Here is a 15987-nt window from a genome sequence, read left to right on the forward strand (position 1 = left end):
ACCCAGCTGGAACACTGTACACAATGGAGGGGCTCGGATCTGGAAGCCACGTTCTAAAAGGGTTTCCTGACAAATTGCAGAAATAAGAACAGGAGAGTGAAGGGACACAAGGCACGTGACAGGAGGAACACAAGTACTCCTCTGCCTTCTCTTCACAACACACCTCCTCCTGTCTTCGCCTCTTTCTCTTTATAGGTTTCCTGGTCCTGCTGTAGCTAGACAAGCAAATAGCCTTGTCATTCATCTTTGCTCCATTTCACTCTTCCAACACAATTGCCAGGCAAAAGACTGGCCTAGATCAAGCCGCTTACACTTCTCTGTTGAGACCCTCAGCCTGCTGAGCTTGCAGAACTCCCACAACTGCACATGTGGATCACACTATAAACTAATGGTCCCTATCTGTGGGGAGCAACTCGGACTAGACTAAGTTACTGGAATTAAGACTTATTCTATGCATCTGCTCTCCCACAATATGGCGCTAAGAAGGGAGAAACAGCTTCTACACAGCTGCCTCCAGTTCAACCAATAAACTGTAGGACCTACTCCTGATTGGAGGAGAGCAGCGTACTCGGCGTGTGGGTAGCAGAGTTGGGATTGGTGGAAGAGGACTATAAAGGAGGAGAGAGACAACATGCACCAGGAACATCTAAGAGGAACATCTAAGAGGAACACCTGTGCAGCCCCCGAGAGAGCCGGCCAGCGGTATGCCGCTCCCCCGTGGAAGTGGGGAAAGTGGCTAGGGGGAACCGCCCTTCCACGGAGGTGGAAGGGTTGGTAGCCAACCCGGGAAGAACCAGTAGCAAACCCGGGGAGGGCCGAGCAGATGGAAGAACAACGCAGGGTCCTGTGTCGTTCCTCCGCGAAGACGGGGAGCGACACCTATCCTCTTGTAATTTCTCAAAACAGTCCAGCAGGGCAGGCATGACAGTGCACTGTCCAAAGCCATTGCTTGGGATGCTCACCTGCCATACTGGAGTGCCTGGGATGAAGTCCGGCATCCTGTCTGATCTGGCTTCCTGCTAATGTGCAACCCGGGAGGCAACAGATGATGGCTCAAATACTTGGGTTCCTGCCACCCACATGGGCCACCTGGATGGAGTTCCTTGGGCCATCCAGTCTAGCTTTGGCTATTGGGGGCATCTGGGGAGTGAACCAGTAGGTGGGATATCTCTGTTAATCTGCCTTTCAAATAAATAAAAACCAAATGAATAAACTTTAAAAATCAGTCTTGCAGTCATTTGGTATTTTCCTAGGTAGTGCTCTCCCTTTGTCTGCTGTACTTCATAGAGTTAAACCTGTTTGCTCCTCAACCCACTAGGTCAGCATAGGACCTGCATTCCTCCCCAACACTGAAGGCCATGCCATTCAGACAGAACCTTTCCTATACTCACCAGCCTTGTAGGTAAAGACCAGATAATTAGCTCTCGTGGGGAGGGGATCAGAATATGGGGAAATCCTGATTTGTGGTGTTGGGCATTTTCAGTGTTCATAAATATTACCACTATGGCCAAAATTCCAGCTAGTAACATGATGTTAACCAGATCACAGGGGCTGGCACTGTGGCGTGCTAGATTAAGCGTCCACCTGTGGTGCCGGCATTCCTTATAGGCACCCGTTCAAGTCCTAGCTGCTCCATTTCCAATCCAGCTCCCTGCTGGTGGCCTGGGAAAGCAGTAGAAGATGGCTCAAGTGCTTGCGCCCCTGCACCTGCATGGAAGAACCAGAGAGGCTTCTGGCTCCTGGCTTCAGATCAGCCTAGCCTCGGCCTTTGCAGCCATTTGAGGAGTGAACCAGCGGATATAAGGCCTTTCTGTCTCTCCCTCTATCTGTCTGTAACTATGCCTCTCAAGTAAATAAATAAATCTTTCTTAAAAAAAAAAAAAAAAAACAGATCCAGAATTCCTGACAGTTTAACAGTTGGGTCCTATGGAGCTTGGAAAAGCCGACTCCAGCACCCCTCATGTGAAACCTGGAAACAGAAATGCACCCTAAGTATGCTCCTCTCCTCTCTGTTAGAATGGGAGAGGAGTCTCCACCAATCTCCCCTATCTAAAGTTAATGCTTCCTGTGGTATCTTATTGTATCAAGTAAAATCTCTCTCCTGCATCTTCAACTTCTCCCTCTTTTTGGCCAACTTCTTTTAAAGTCAGTTAACTCTGCCCATCATTTTCGTTTGCTCATTTTAAAGAAATTCCATTTGACCCCATTCCTTTTCGGCTATGTTGCAGATCTGTTTCTTAAGAAATAATGGTTTCCACTACCTTTTCTGCAGGTCACTCATCTATTTACTGAAATCTGGGTTTCCACTGAAATCCCCAAATTACTAACAACTTCCTCATTACTAAATTCAATGAAAATCGTCAGACCTCTCTTCAGCATTTGACACATTTGACCACATCTTCCCTTCTTTTGCCTTGTTGACAACGATCCTGTGATTCTCCCCCCTCCTCTTGGGCTCACTTCTGTATCTTTTTGGGTTCTCCCTTTTGTCCATTTCTTACTTGTCAGTGATCCTTGTGGTCCTATCCTGATATCCCAACTCTTTTTTTTTTTTTTTTGCACTTTTCCAGGCCCTCATTTCCTCCCATGGCTTCAGTTACATCTCTGGGTTGATAACTTGTTGGTCTATGAGTACAGGGCAGCCTCTCCTGAGCTTGAGATAAATGGCGCCCACTGCCTAGTAGGCATACTCGTTTGGATATCTTTAGAGACACCTTAAGTCTCACAGTCTAAGGTTAAAATCTCCCAAACCTCCTTCCTTCTGGCCTCCTATCATAGTCCATGGCTTTGAAGTTGCCTGTGTAAGAACCTTGGAATAGCCCTTGACCCCAGTAGTTCTCTAATATCCTATTCTAGCTGATCACAAAGTCCTGCTGATACAATTTTCCAAATATCTCTTCCCTCTGGCTACCTCTCATCATGTCCACCCTGGTTAGGCAAACTTTCATCAGGATTAGCCCTCCTAAATAGTCTCACTACTACTTCTTTTTTTAAAAAAAATTATTTATTTATTTGAAAGAGAGTTACAGAGAGGCAGAGGCAGAGGTAGAGAGAGATATTCCACCCACTGGTTCACTCCCCAAATGGCTGCAATGGATGGAGCTGGGCCCGTCTGAAACCAGGAGCTTCTTCCAGGTCTCCCATGTGGGTACAGCGGGGCCCAGGCACTTGGGCCACCCTCTGCTGCTTTCCCAAGTACATTAGCAAGGAGTTGGATTGAAAGTGGAGCAGCCAGGACCGGAACTGGTGCTCATATGGGACACAAGTGCTGCAGGCGACGGCTTTACCCTCTAAGCCACAACTGACCTTCCCTTAATCCATTTTCTGTTCTGCAATGATAAAAACTCAAATCTGATCATATCACTTACTTTCTTAAAACCTTCGGATTTCCCCATTGTTCCATCACGTGTGATCTGACCCATAATCTCCCTCTTCCGTCTTCCCATTCATCTCAATTTTTTCAGTTCCCTAAAACATGCCATGTGCTGTTTTATCTCTGGACCTTTGAATATGCAGATAGCTGGCCTCACGCTTACTAGGTTTGACCTGTGATTTTTGCACTTTGCCCATGTGGGAATGCCATACACATTCAGTAAATCTGTCCTTCAAACTATGAATCTGGATCTTTTCCCAGGCTGGTGATTTGCCAAATGAATCTCTTTCTCCATGCTGGGCAGTGCAGCCCCCAGTTGGCCCTGTGACCACGAGGGGAACCAAGTGCTGTGGTGCTGAGACAGAATGCGTGGTAGAGTAGGTACATTTTCGACTTCTAACATTTCCAAATCCTGATGGTTTTGATGATTTAACCTCGTCATAAGCTGAGGAGCACCTGTCCTGTTTACTTCACTGGGAACACCACAGATGACTTCTTGTTGCCCCATCCTTGGGCATTCTTAGAAGTCGTTTCTGCAAGGGGCCACTGGCCCAGCTCCCCTTACCTCTTTGCTATGGCATTCATCACATCCACCTGCAATGATTTTCACTTGTCTGCCTCCTTCATAGTCACAGGTCTCCATAAGGACAGGGGTCATGCTTATTTTGTTTACCCCGTATCCTATCCCCATGAACTTAAATCAACAACTATGTATCTATTAGCAGTAACCTCCTATTCTGCCCCTCTTCAGCCACTCACCTACTTTCTATCTCTATGGAATTCAATCTCCCTCAGTAAACTAAGAAATATTGAACCTAAGCCTAATGCTAACTTTTAATATTGGGTTTGGAGTTCAGCTCAGCAATGAAGATGCCTGTCTCTCAAACCAGAATACTGGTTTTGAGTCCTGGCTCTGCTCCTGATTCCAGCTTCCTGCTAATGCACACCCCGAGAGGCATCAAGTGATGGTTCAAGCAATTGAGTCTCTGCCACTCATTTTGGAAACCTCAGTTGAGTTTCTGGCTCCTGTCTTCAGCCTGCCTCGGACTCAGCTGCTATGAGCATTGGGGAGTGAACCAAACGATGGAAGATTGCTGTATGTCTGTCTTTTCCTCTCTCTGAATTTCAAATAAATATAAATAAAAATTTTAGGGAATATGAGAATGTTGCATTAGTAATTCATGGCAAATTATTATACCCTCTCATGCCTTACTTTCCTTAACTTTGAAAGGTTGACTAGGCCTTAAGACCACTGCAGTTAAGCTGGGTAAGCAAATACTATATAATAGGATTACTAAGACTTACTCTGATGTCACCTTTATGTTTATAATCACACATGATTAGTTTTATTACACGGTCTATCTGGGTTTGATTTCACCCTTACACTGGCACGTTTTCCTCCTGCACTTTTTAAAATTGACATATAATTCACATGTCACAAAATTCAGCCCTTTAAAGTATACAACGTAGTAGCTTTTAGGATATTCTTTTTTTATTTTTTATTTTTTTATTTTTTATTTATTTTTTCTTATTTTTTGACAGGCAGAGTGGACAGTGAGAGAGAGAGACAGAGAGAGAAAGGTCTTCCTTTTGCCGTTGGTTCACCCTCCAATGGCTGCCGCGGCCTGCGCGCCGTGCTGATCCGATGGCAGGAGCCAGGTACTTATCCTGGTCTCCCATGGGGTGCAGGGCCCAAGCACTTGGACCATCCTCCACTGCACTCCCTGGCCACAGCAGAGAGCTGGCCTGGAAGAGGGGCAACCAGGACAGAATCTGGCGCCCCGACCGGGACTAGAACCCGGTGTGCCGGTGCCGCAAGGCAGAGCGTTAGCCTAGTGAGCTGCGGCGCCAGCAGCTTTTAGGATATTCATAAAGTTGTGCAATCACCACCACTATGTGATTCCAGATAATTTTCATCTGTCAAAGGAAACCAGGTAAAGATCAACAATAAAAAAAAAAAAACAAATCCATTAGCAGCAGTCAGTCCCCATTCCTCCCCACCCCCCAACTCCTGGTAACCACTAATCTAATTTTTGTCTCTATGAACAGTTCATACAAATGAAATCATGCAATCGGACTTTTTTTTTCCTTCCCAAAGAAACCTTTTATTTAAGGAATACAAATTTCATAAGTACAACTTTAGGAATATAATGATTCTTCCCACTATATCCGCCTTCCCACCCACACTCCCACCCTTCCTCCTTCTTCCTCTCCTAATCCCAGTCCCATTCTCCATTAAGATTCCTTTTCAATTAACTTTATACACAGAAGACCAACTTTATTCTAAATATAGACTTCAATAATTTGCACACATGTGCATACACACAAAAACTGAGAAAAAGTTTTGCAGTTAACTCTCGTAATACAACTCATTGAGGACAGAGGTCCTGCCTGGGAAGTTAGTGCATAGTGACTACTGTTGGTAATTTAACAATTAACTTATGTATGACATCAGTGACCACCCAAGGCTCCTGATATGAGCTGCCTAGGCTATAGAAGCCTTTTGAATCAACAAACTCTTGTGAGTATTTAGAAAAGGCCATAAGTATAGTGGAAGTTCTCTCCTCCCTTCAGAGAAAAGCACATGCTTCTTTGATGGCCACTTCTTTCCACTGGGGTCTCACTCACTGAGATCCTTCATGTAGAACATTTTTTGCAACAGTGTCTTGGCTTTCCATGCCTAAAATACTCCGAGAGTATTTTATAAAATACTCTCATTCTTTTCAGCCAGACCAGGATGCCTTAAGGGCTGATTCTGAGGTTAGAGTGCTACTTAAAGTGATTGTCCTTCTGAGTCTGCTGTGTGGACTACTTCCCATGTTGGAACATTCTCTCCTTTATAATTCTATCTATTATTACCAGACACTTGATCCTATTTATATGATCACTTTAACACTTAATCCCATCTAGATGTTCAATTTAACACTTAATATGATCACTTTAACATTTCAGATGACATTTTTACTATCCAGTTTAATGGGATTTGGGGTCCCATGGAAGTTTTTAAACTGTACCCTTAGAAATATGTAGGAATGTATGCAGAACTATACAGCTTTACAGTTACAAACTACCTCCTCTCTCTCTTACTCTCACTCTTATTTTTTATTGAGATCTAATTTTAATTGACTTTTTACACATATGACTAACTCTATGTGAAGTAAAGAGTTCAACATGGAGCTGGAGCTGTGGTGTAGCAGGTCAAGCTGCTGCCTGCAGTGCTGGCATCCCATATGGGCACCTGTTCGAGTCCTGGCTGCTCTGCTTCTGATCCAGCTCTCTGCTATGTATGGCCTGGGAAAGCAGAAAAAGATTGCCCAAGTTCTTTTGCCCCTGCACCCACACGGGAGACCCGGAAGAAGCTCCTGGCTCCTGGCTTCAGATCAACCCAGCTCCAGCCAATGTGGCCAACTGGGAAGTGAACCAGCAGATGAAAGACCTCTCTCTCTCTCTGCCTCTCCTTCTCTTTGTAACTCTTTCAAATAAATAAATCTTAAAAAAAAAAAAAAGAGTTCAACAAATAATATGAAGAAAAAAAGAACCTGTTCCTTGTTAGTCAAGACAAGGGCTGTTCAAGCCATTGCTTTTCAAAGTGTCAATTTCACTTCTACAGATTGCCTTTTAGGTGCTCTATTAGTTATCACAGATCGGGGGAACATATGGTATCTGTCCCTTTGGGACTGGCTTATTTCACTAAATATGATGTTTTCCAGATTCATCCATTTTGTTGCAAATGACCATATTTCATTTTTTTTTACCACTGTGTAGTATTCCATAGTGTACATATCTCATAATTTCCTTGTCCAGTCTTCAGTTGATGGGCATTTAGGTTGATTCTGTGTCTTAGCTATTGTGAATTGAGCTGCAATAAACATGGGGTTGCAGTTAACTCTTTTTTTTACTGATTTCATTTTCTTGGGTAAATTCCCAGGAGTGGAATCACTGGGTCATATGGTAGGTCTATATTCAGGTTTCTGAGGTGTCTCCATAGGGTTTTCCACAGTGGCTTTATCAGTTTATATTCCCACTAACTGTCTATTAGGGTACCTTTTTCCCACAACCTTGCCAGCATTTCTTGTTTGTTGATTTCTGTATGAAAGCCATTCTTACTTTGGTAAGGTGAAACCTCATTGTGGTTTTGATTTGCATTTCCCTAGTGGCTAGTGATCCTGAACATTTTTTCATGTGTCTGTTGGCCATTTAGATTTCATCTTTTGAAAAATGTCTGTTTAAGTCCTTGGCCCATTTCTTTTCTTTTTTTAAATATTTATTTATTTGAAAGGAAGAGTTACAGAGAGGCAGAGGCAGATAGAGAGAGAGAGAGAGAGAGAATGTCTTCCATCCGCTGGTTTACTCCCCAAATGGTTGCAATGGCCAGAACTGTGCCGATCTGATGCCAGGAGCCAGGAGCTTCCTCCAGGTCTTTCAAGCAGGTGCAAGGGTCCAAGAACTTGGGCCATCTTGTACTGCTTTCCCAGGCCATAGCAGAGTTGGATCAGAAGTGGAGCAGCCAGGTCTTGAACCAGTGCCTATATGAGATGCCAGCATTTCAGGCCAGGATGTTAACCCACTGCACCACAGCGCTGGCCCCTTGTGTATTGATTTTATATCCTGTGACCTTACCAAACTCTTCTATGAGTTCCAATAGTCTCTTGGTGAAATCTTTTGGATCTCCTATATATAGAAACACGTCATCTGCAAATAGGGATACTTTGACTCCCTTTGATTTCTTTTTCTTGCCTAATGGTTCTGGCTAATACTTCCAGGACTCTATTGAATGCAATGGTGAGAGTGAACATTCTTGTCTGACACCAGATCTCAGTGGGAATGCTTCCAACTTTTCCCATTCAATAGGTCACTGGCTCTGGGTTTGTCATAAATTGCCTTGTGTTGAGGAATGTTCCTTCTATGCCTAATTTGCTTAGAGTTTGCATCATGAAAGGGTGTTGTATTTTATCAAATGCTTTCTCTGCATCTATTCAGATAATCATATGGGTTTTGTTCTTCAATTTGGTATATGATGTGTCACATTGATTGATTTGCCAATGTTGAATCATCCCTGCATACCATGAATAAATCCCACTTGGTTTGGGTAGATGATCTTTCTGATGTGTTGTTGGATTCAATTGGCTAGAATTTGTTGAGGATTTTTACATCTATATTCATCAGGGAAATTGGTCTGTAGTTCTGTCTGTTACATCTTTTTAAGGTTTAGGAATTAAGGTGATGCTGGCTTCATAGAAAGAATTTGGGAGGGTTCCCTCCTTTTCAATTGTTTTGAATAACTTGAAAAGAACTGGAGTTAGTTCTTCTTTAAATGTCTGGTAGAATTCAGCCATAAAGCCATCCAGTCCTGGGCTTTTCTTTGATAAGAGGGTCTTTATTACTGATTCAATTTCTGTCTTGCTTATGGGTCTGTTTAGGTTTTCTAGGTCTTCATGGCTCAATTTAGGTAGGTTGTATGTGTCCAGGAATATATTCATTTCTTGTAGGTTTCCCAGTTTTTTGGCATACAGCTCTTTGCAGCCATTTCTGATGATTCTTTTTATTTCTGTGGTGTCCATTGTTACATTTCCTTTTTCATCTCTAATTTTATTTATTTGAGTATTTTCTTTCCTTTTTTTTTTTTTTTTGGGTTACTTGGGCCGATGGTGTGTCAATTATGTTTATTTTTTCAAAAAAACCTGCTCTTCATTTTGCTAACCTTTTGTATTGTATTTTTTTGTTTCATTTTGTTGATTTCTTCTCTAATTTTAATTATTTCTTCTCTCCTGCTAGTTTTGGGTTTGGTTTGCTATTGTTTTTCTAGATCCTTGAGATGCATTGATAGCTCATTTATTTGGTGCCTTTCCAATTTCTTGATGTAGGCACCAATTGCTATAAACATTCCTTTTAATACTGCTCAACCATAAGTTTTGGTATGTTGCATTGTCATCTAGACTAGAGCAGTAAGCTCCCTCCCACTCTGCCACCTTTATTCCATCAAAATAGGCCTTCTGTGTCCGACTTCTTTTACTCAGCATGATGTTTCCAAGGTTCATCCTTGTTGAATCACATATCAGCACTTGATTCCTTTTCCACAGCTGAATAATATTACATTTTATGGATAAATCACAGATTATCTAGCTCATCATCAGTTGATAGATACTTGTTTATACCTTTTGGCTCCTGCTGTTATGAACACTTATACAGAAGTTTTTTGTTCACTTTTTAAATTTTTTGGATCTATTTCTAGCAATGAAATAGCTGAATTAAATAGTTACTCCACGTTTAACTTTTTGAAGCAGTGTCAAATTATTTTACAAAGAAACTATACTATTCTACATTCTGTCCTGCAATGTATGAGGGTTCTAATTTTTCTACTTTGAAACTTATTTCCCAGTTAAAATCAGTATAATCATCCTCCTGGGTGTCAGTGGTATCTCACTGTGGTTTGACTGGAATTTTCTTAATGACTGAAGTTTATGTGCAATTTGGCCATTTGTAAATCTCCTTTGCAGAATTATCTATTTATAACCTTTGTATACTATTATCTTTTTTTTTCTAATTTATTTGAGTGGTAGAGAGGGCAAAAGAGAGGCAGACTCAAACCAGATACCCTACATAGGCTGCAGGGACTCAAGTATTTGAGCCACCACTTGCTCTCTTCCAGGCTCTGGATGGTGGGAAGCTGGAATTGGGTGCTGGATCTGGGACTCTAAACCAAGTACTTGGATTTGGCATTCAGGAGTCTTAGCCAGTGTGTTTTAACTGCTTGGCTTAATCTCCTTCCACTTTGTCTATTCTATTTTTCAATTGGGTTACATTTCTGTGAAACTGTAAGACTTTTTTTTGTTTTGTTTTGTTTTGCTTTGTAAATTCTGATACAAATTTTTTTTATCACATATATGATTTAAAAATTGTTTCTCCTGGGGCTGGCGTTCTGGCACAGTGGGTTAAAGCCCCAGCCTGTAGTGCTGACATTCCATATGGGTACCAGTTCAAGTCTTGGTTACTCTACTTCTGATCCAGCTCCTTTCTAATGTGCCTGGGAAAGCAGCAGAGTGTGGCCCAAACTTTGGGCCCCTGCACCCACATTGGAGACCTGGAAGAAGCTCCTGGCTCCTGGCTTCAGATCAGCTCAACTCTAGCTGTTGCAGCCATTCGGGGAGTGAATCAGCAGATGGAAGACCTCTCTCTGTAACTCTTTCAAGTAAATAAAAATTTTAAAAAATAGTCTTTCCCTTTCTGTGGTTTATCTTTGATATTTTTCTGTGGGTTTTTTGATAGTATCCTTTGTATCAATTAAGTTTTTACTCTTGATGATATATGTTCAAACTTTTCATGAAGTCCAGTTTATGTTTTTCCTTTTGTTGCCTGCACTTATGTTGTCATATCTAAGAAAGCACTGCGTAAATAAAAGGTCTGAAAGATTTTCTCTTATTTTTTCCTGAGAGTTTTATAGTTTTAGCTCTCAATGTTTTTTTTTAAAACTTTTATTTAGTAAATATAATTTTCCAAAGTGCAGTTTATGGATTACAATGGCTTCCCCCCCCCATAACTTCCCTCCCACCTGCATTCCTCCCATCTCCCGCTCCCTCTCCCATTCCATTCACATCAAGATTAATTTTCAATTATCTTTATATACAGAAGATTGATTTAGTATATATTAAGTAAATATTTCATCAGTTTGCACCCACACAGAACATAAAGTGTAAAATACCATTTGAGTACTAGTTATAGCATTAATTCACATTGGAGAACACATTAAGGACAGAGATCCCACATAAGGAGTAAGTACACAGTGACTCCTGTTGTTGACTTAACAATTTGACACTCTTGTTTATGGCGTCAGAAATCTCCCTAGGCTCTAGTCCTAAACAGCACTCTGGCCTCAGAATCAGCCCTTAAGGCACTCAGATCTGGCTGAAGAGCCCATGAGAGTATTTTAGGCATGGAAAGCCAAGACACTCTGGCAAAAAAAAAAAAAAAAAAAATCTAAATGAAAGATCTCTGCGAGTGAGATCCCAGTAGAAAGAACGGGGCCATCAAAGAAGGAGGTACCTTTCTCTGAAGGGAGGAGAGAACTTCCACTTTGACTAAGACCTTGTCTAAATAAGATTGAAGTCAGCGAACTCAAGAGGCTTCCATAGCCTTGGAAACTCATGACTCAATTGGTTTTTGATCCATTTCAAGTTAATTTTTGTATAAGCTTCACACACTAGCATTAAACATTATCTGTGTGAATCTTATATTATCATTTTAACAGAAATAATATAAAAGAATACAGATTTAAAGTAGTAAAAATGACAATTTCAAGTAATTAAGCTTAATAAATTCACAGATGATACAGTTTATTCTTAAAAAAGTAATCAGAAATTTTCCTTTCTTTGGGGTATGAAGGGAAAATGTCATAACATAAATTTCCCTAGTTTATTACATTACACTTGGTAACTTTTTTATACTTTTCTTGTAAACATATTTATTTGTTTACTTGAGAGGCAGAGTAACTGACAGAGAGAAGGAGAATGAAAGAGGTCTTCCATGCACTGGTTCACTCCCTAAATGGCTGCAAGGCCAGAGCTGGGCTGATCTGAAGCCAGAAGCCAGGAGCTTCTCGGCATCTCTCAAGCAGATGCCGGGGCCCAAGCACCCAGGCCATCGTCTACAGCTTTCCTAGGCCATAGCAGAGAGCAGGATCAGAAGTGGAGCCGGGGCCAGTGCTGTGGCATAGCAGGTAAAGCCACTGCCTGAAGTGCCAGTTACAGTCCCCACTGCTCCATTTCTGATTGACCCAGTTACAGCCGTTAGGGACAAATGGGGAGTGAACCAGCAGAATGAAGGCCTCCCTCCCTCTCTCTGCCTCTCCTTCTCTCTCTATGTAAATAAATAAACAAATCTTAAAAAAAAAAGTGGAGCAGCCAGGAATCAAACCAGAGCCCATGTGGGCTGTTGATGCCTCAGGCGCATGCTTAACCCCCCAAGCCCCATAGTATTTTCTTAATTCTTATATGCAGGTATTCTCTCTGCATACTTTGAGCAACAACAGAAATTTTGATAAACCTACATACCATGCCATATATGTTCAGAGCATAACCAATTTAAAGTTGTTCTGTTCAAATGAAATAGAAGTGATGAGCAATATTAGAGATATTTCCTTATTCAGTAGTTGATATCAGAAAGTTTATTTGAAGCAGAGTAATGTCAAGGTACCAGTTAGGCAAATCTACTGAACACCTTTCATTAACACTAACACACATTTCAGTTTGAAAGCATTTTAACAATGGCATATACTGTACACCTTGAGAAACGGAACAGACAACAGCAGGATTCAAGAAGAGAACAAAGAAACAAAGCCAAACAGTGGATTGTAACAATTCCATTTTAGAGGTTTTCTGTAAAGTCTAGTCTGAAGCACAGGCTCACTAGAGAGACAAAGCCTCTGTGAAATGAGTGGGTAAGACACGTCACGGGTGTAGACTCCTCTGTAGTCACTGGCACTCACTTCCCTGTGCCATGGTTTGTATTGGTCCTGTGCTACACTCAAGTGTTTGAGACAAATATTGACAATGATAAATACTACTAAAGAAGATTTTTGAAAAAGACTTAGCAGAAAACTAGAGTGGAGAGGTTCTGTGTAGAAACAGAGGCTGAAATTATTTTTAACTTTTCAGTAAAATGAGAAAGGCTGGTTGGCTGTGGGGCACTGGTGACTTGTGCGGTACAACTGACTTCATGTTGTCACGTGACCTTTCACCGACAGTGCTGTTCATTGGGCGTGTTCTTTGTTATTAGGAGGTTGTTCCACTTCAGGCTGAAGGCAAGTTGACAAGGTCATACCAACAAATCTTCTTTGCTGGGGATGATCAATGGGTTTTCCTGCAGCCTGAAGGTCAGTGAGCGTGTCTTTTCTTGGAGTCACTGAAATCCTCCACAGTGACACTATTTTGTTTGTGCCTAGGAATCCATTAGAGCTGTGCTTTTCAAATCAGGGTACCATTGTAAGCTTTGTGACAGCAGAGATTGTAACTCTACTGCTCTATCTCCAATGTCTAGAATGCTGTCTGGTATAAAGGAGAGAGAAGGGGGAGGAGGAGAAAGGGAGGAGGAGGGAAGATAAAAGAGCTGGAGGAGAAAAAGAATCAAAAGGTACTAGCAGCGGAAGGGAAAGGATAAACAAATACCACATCACATGGAGTACGTGGGGGAAGGGGCAGGAGGTGTGCAAATAAATGACAAATACAACATGTGGGAGGATCTCCCAAAGAACTGAGGTGACAGAGGAGAATTTTATGTCAAAATAAATAGAGAAACGTGATGGATGAAGATGCAAAATTTGCACAGACAGTAAGCTTATTCCCTGCTTCCACCCATCCTAGACGCTCCAATTTGTAATGAGTCAAAGAAATCATTTTGTCACATAAAGCATATCTGAGGCTTGAATCATGGGTTGGCAAACACTTTCTGCAAAGAGTCTGATAGCAAATATTATCATTTTTTAAAATTACCAAATGGAACCATCCAGAACAAGTTGGATACTTCCTTAAAAATTTGAAAATGACTTAATTCTAAGAGCTAACAACCTCAGATCTTCCTGCTACTTCTGAGTCCTCACCTATTCTGGCTCCAGTACATTGAGTTGTCATCCTTTATCATGTGACATCCTCATCTGACTGGTACCTAATAGGGTGGTGCTCTTAGCTTCTCTGTCTACTGCTACCTTACTCTGAACACTCCATTTTTATGAATGCATGTTTTTTTTAAAGATTATTTATTTGAAAGGCAGAGTTAGAGATGGAGAGATAGAGAGACAGATTTTCCATTCACTAGTTCACTCCCCAGGTGGTTGCAACAGCCAAGGCTAGGTCTTACCAAAAGCAAGAGCCAGGGGCTCAAACACTTGGGCCATCCTCCACTGCTTTCCCAGGCACATTAGTAGGGAGCTGGATAGGAAGTGAAGCACCCAGGACTAGAACTGGTACCTACATTGGATGCTGGTGTTACAGGTGGTGGCTTAACCCTCTGTGCCACAATGCCAGCCCCATGAATGCATGTTTTTCTACACATCCCTATTAACATCATGGCCAAAGTTTAGTGTTAGAGAGTTCTCATTTTTAATCAGGTTCTATTTTCTTTGTAATTTTAATGGTTAAAATTTTGCATTCTTGTTATAATACATTTATGCTTTTTGTGTGTCAGTATCATGGTGGGCTGCCCATTGCATCTGAGATGTTATTTATAGGAATAAGTTAAGGCCGACATGAAAAACTTCTTCCTACAGAGAAGGTTTGCATTTGTTTTTGTCTGCTCCTAGGGGGCCCAACCAACAAAAGACCAGCTGGTTCAGGATTGAGACTGCCAAACGCACACAGAAAGTTTGCACGAGGGCTCACGTACTTGGGTTCACTTTACCCCTGCAGCCCTTGGGGTTCCCGCCTTATTGTGGGGGAGGTCTCTTGAGAGACTGGATCGTCTGCAAAGCCTGTACTTTCAGTTCTGACCTCCTCGCCTGTCAAGGCCATCTCAATAAAGGTTCCTATTATCTGGGGTCAACAGAAAAGCAGACGTGGTGATCTGATCACCTTTCTGGATTCCTGGTTTAGCTTCAGTTCTGAGCCTTCAATTCCTTACTATTTCGTCAGCTCTCTGAAGCTTCTGTCAATATAAATAACAGAGACATACACGCAGAGAAAGAGACAGAGAGAGAGGGAGACTGAAGAATAATGACGTTTATTTGGGAGTAGCAGATAGGCCATAGTAAACTCTGCATATTCAAGGACTTTCAGGGAAAGGAAATTTTTAGAAGCAAAGTAGAAGGATTTCCCAAGTTATCCTGATATGATAATCGTTGACTACAAGGATCAGTAACAAGGGCACACCAGGCTGAGGCTAACGGCAGTTTCTGGGTAGATGTCCTTGCAGAAGTAGTTGCTGTGTATAGCTGTGGTGGCCTGCGTACAAGGTTGTGGTCTGGCAGAGCCTCCTGTCATAATTCTTGTTATCAGGAATATGTGCAGGACATCACCTCCACTCAACCTCCTGGCCTTACTTATTTCTGTTTCTGTTTCTTGTTTGGGTTTGACACAAATGACTCCATTCTGATTCTGATAACTTTTATATTTCTAGTAACTGTTTCTCATATTTTTCCAGATTTTAATTTTTGGGAGATATACCAGAAAATCAACCCCACCATTACAAGAAAGTGCAACATCATCCACACTCATGCGAATTCTTCAAGAAAAAAACAGAACCAGAAAAAAATCAACAAGAGTCTAAGAGAGCACTGCAAGGGGAAAAGGATTCACTTTCTGCAGGCCATGCTGCTGGTCCTTGAGAGTGCGCTGTGTGGCACTGCACAGAGCCAGGAACCCTGTCAGGTCTCCACATGGGTGGCAGGTGTCTGAGCCCATCGCCTGCTACCTCCTAGGATGTACATTAGCAAGAAAAGGGAATTGGAAGCAGGGCTGGGACTTGAACCCAGGCATTGTGATATAGGATGTGGGCATCCCCAGTGGTGTCTTAACTGTTATGCCAAATGCCTGCCTTTTTTTTCTTCCTAATAACATGTAATAATTATATATCTATTAATGAGGTAAAGAGTGATATTTTAATATGCATATAATGTATACTTATCAAAT

General features: G+C 41.8%; 1 long non-coding RNA gene across 1 annotated transcript in view; it reads right to left on the reverse strand.

Moving 5' to 3' along the window:
• LOC127485989 (uncharacterized) overlaps positions 1-15987 on the reverse strand; it is a 47031-nt gene that overhangs the window by 5317 nt on the left and 25727 nt on the right. The gene's annotated exons all lie outside the window — the stretch shown is intronic.

The sequence above is a fragment of the Oryctolagus cuniculus genome, chromosome 2 (assembly GCF_051225735.1).
Source record: "Oryctolagus cuniculus isolate XC-2025 breed Fujian yellow rabbit chromosome 2, ASM5122573v1, whole genome shotgun sequence".
NCBI classification, from domain to species: Eukaryota; Metazoa; Chordata; class Mammalia; order Lagomorpha; family Leporidae; genus Oryctolagus; species Oryctolagus cuniculus.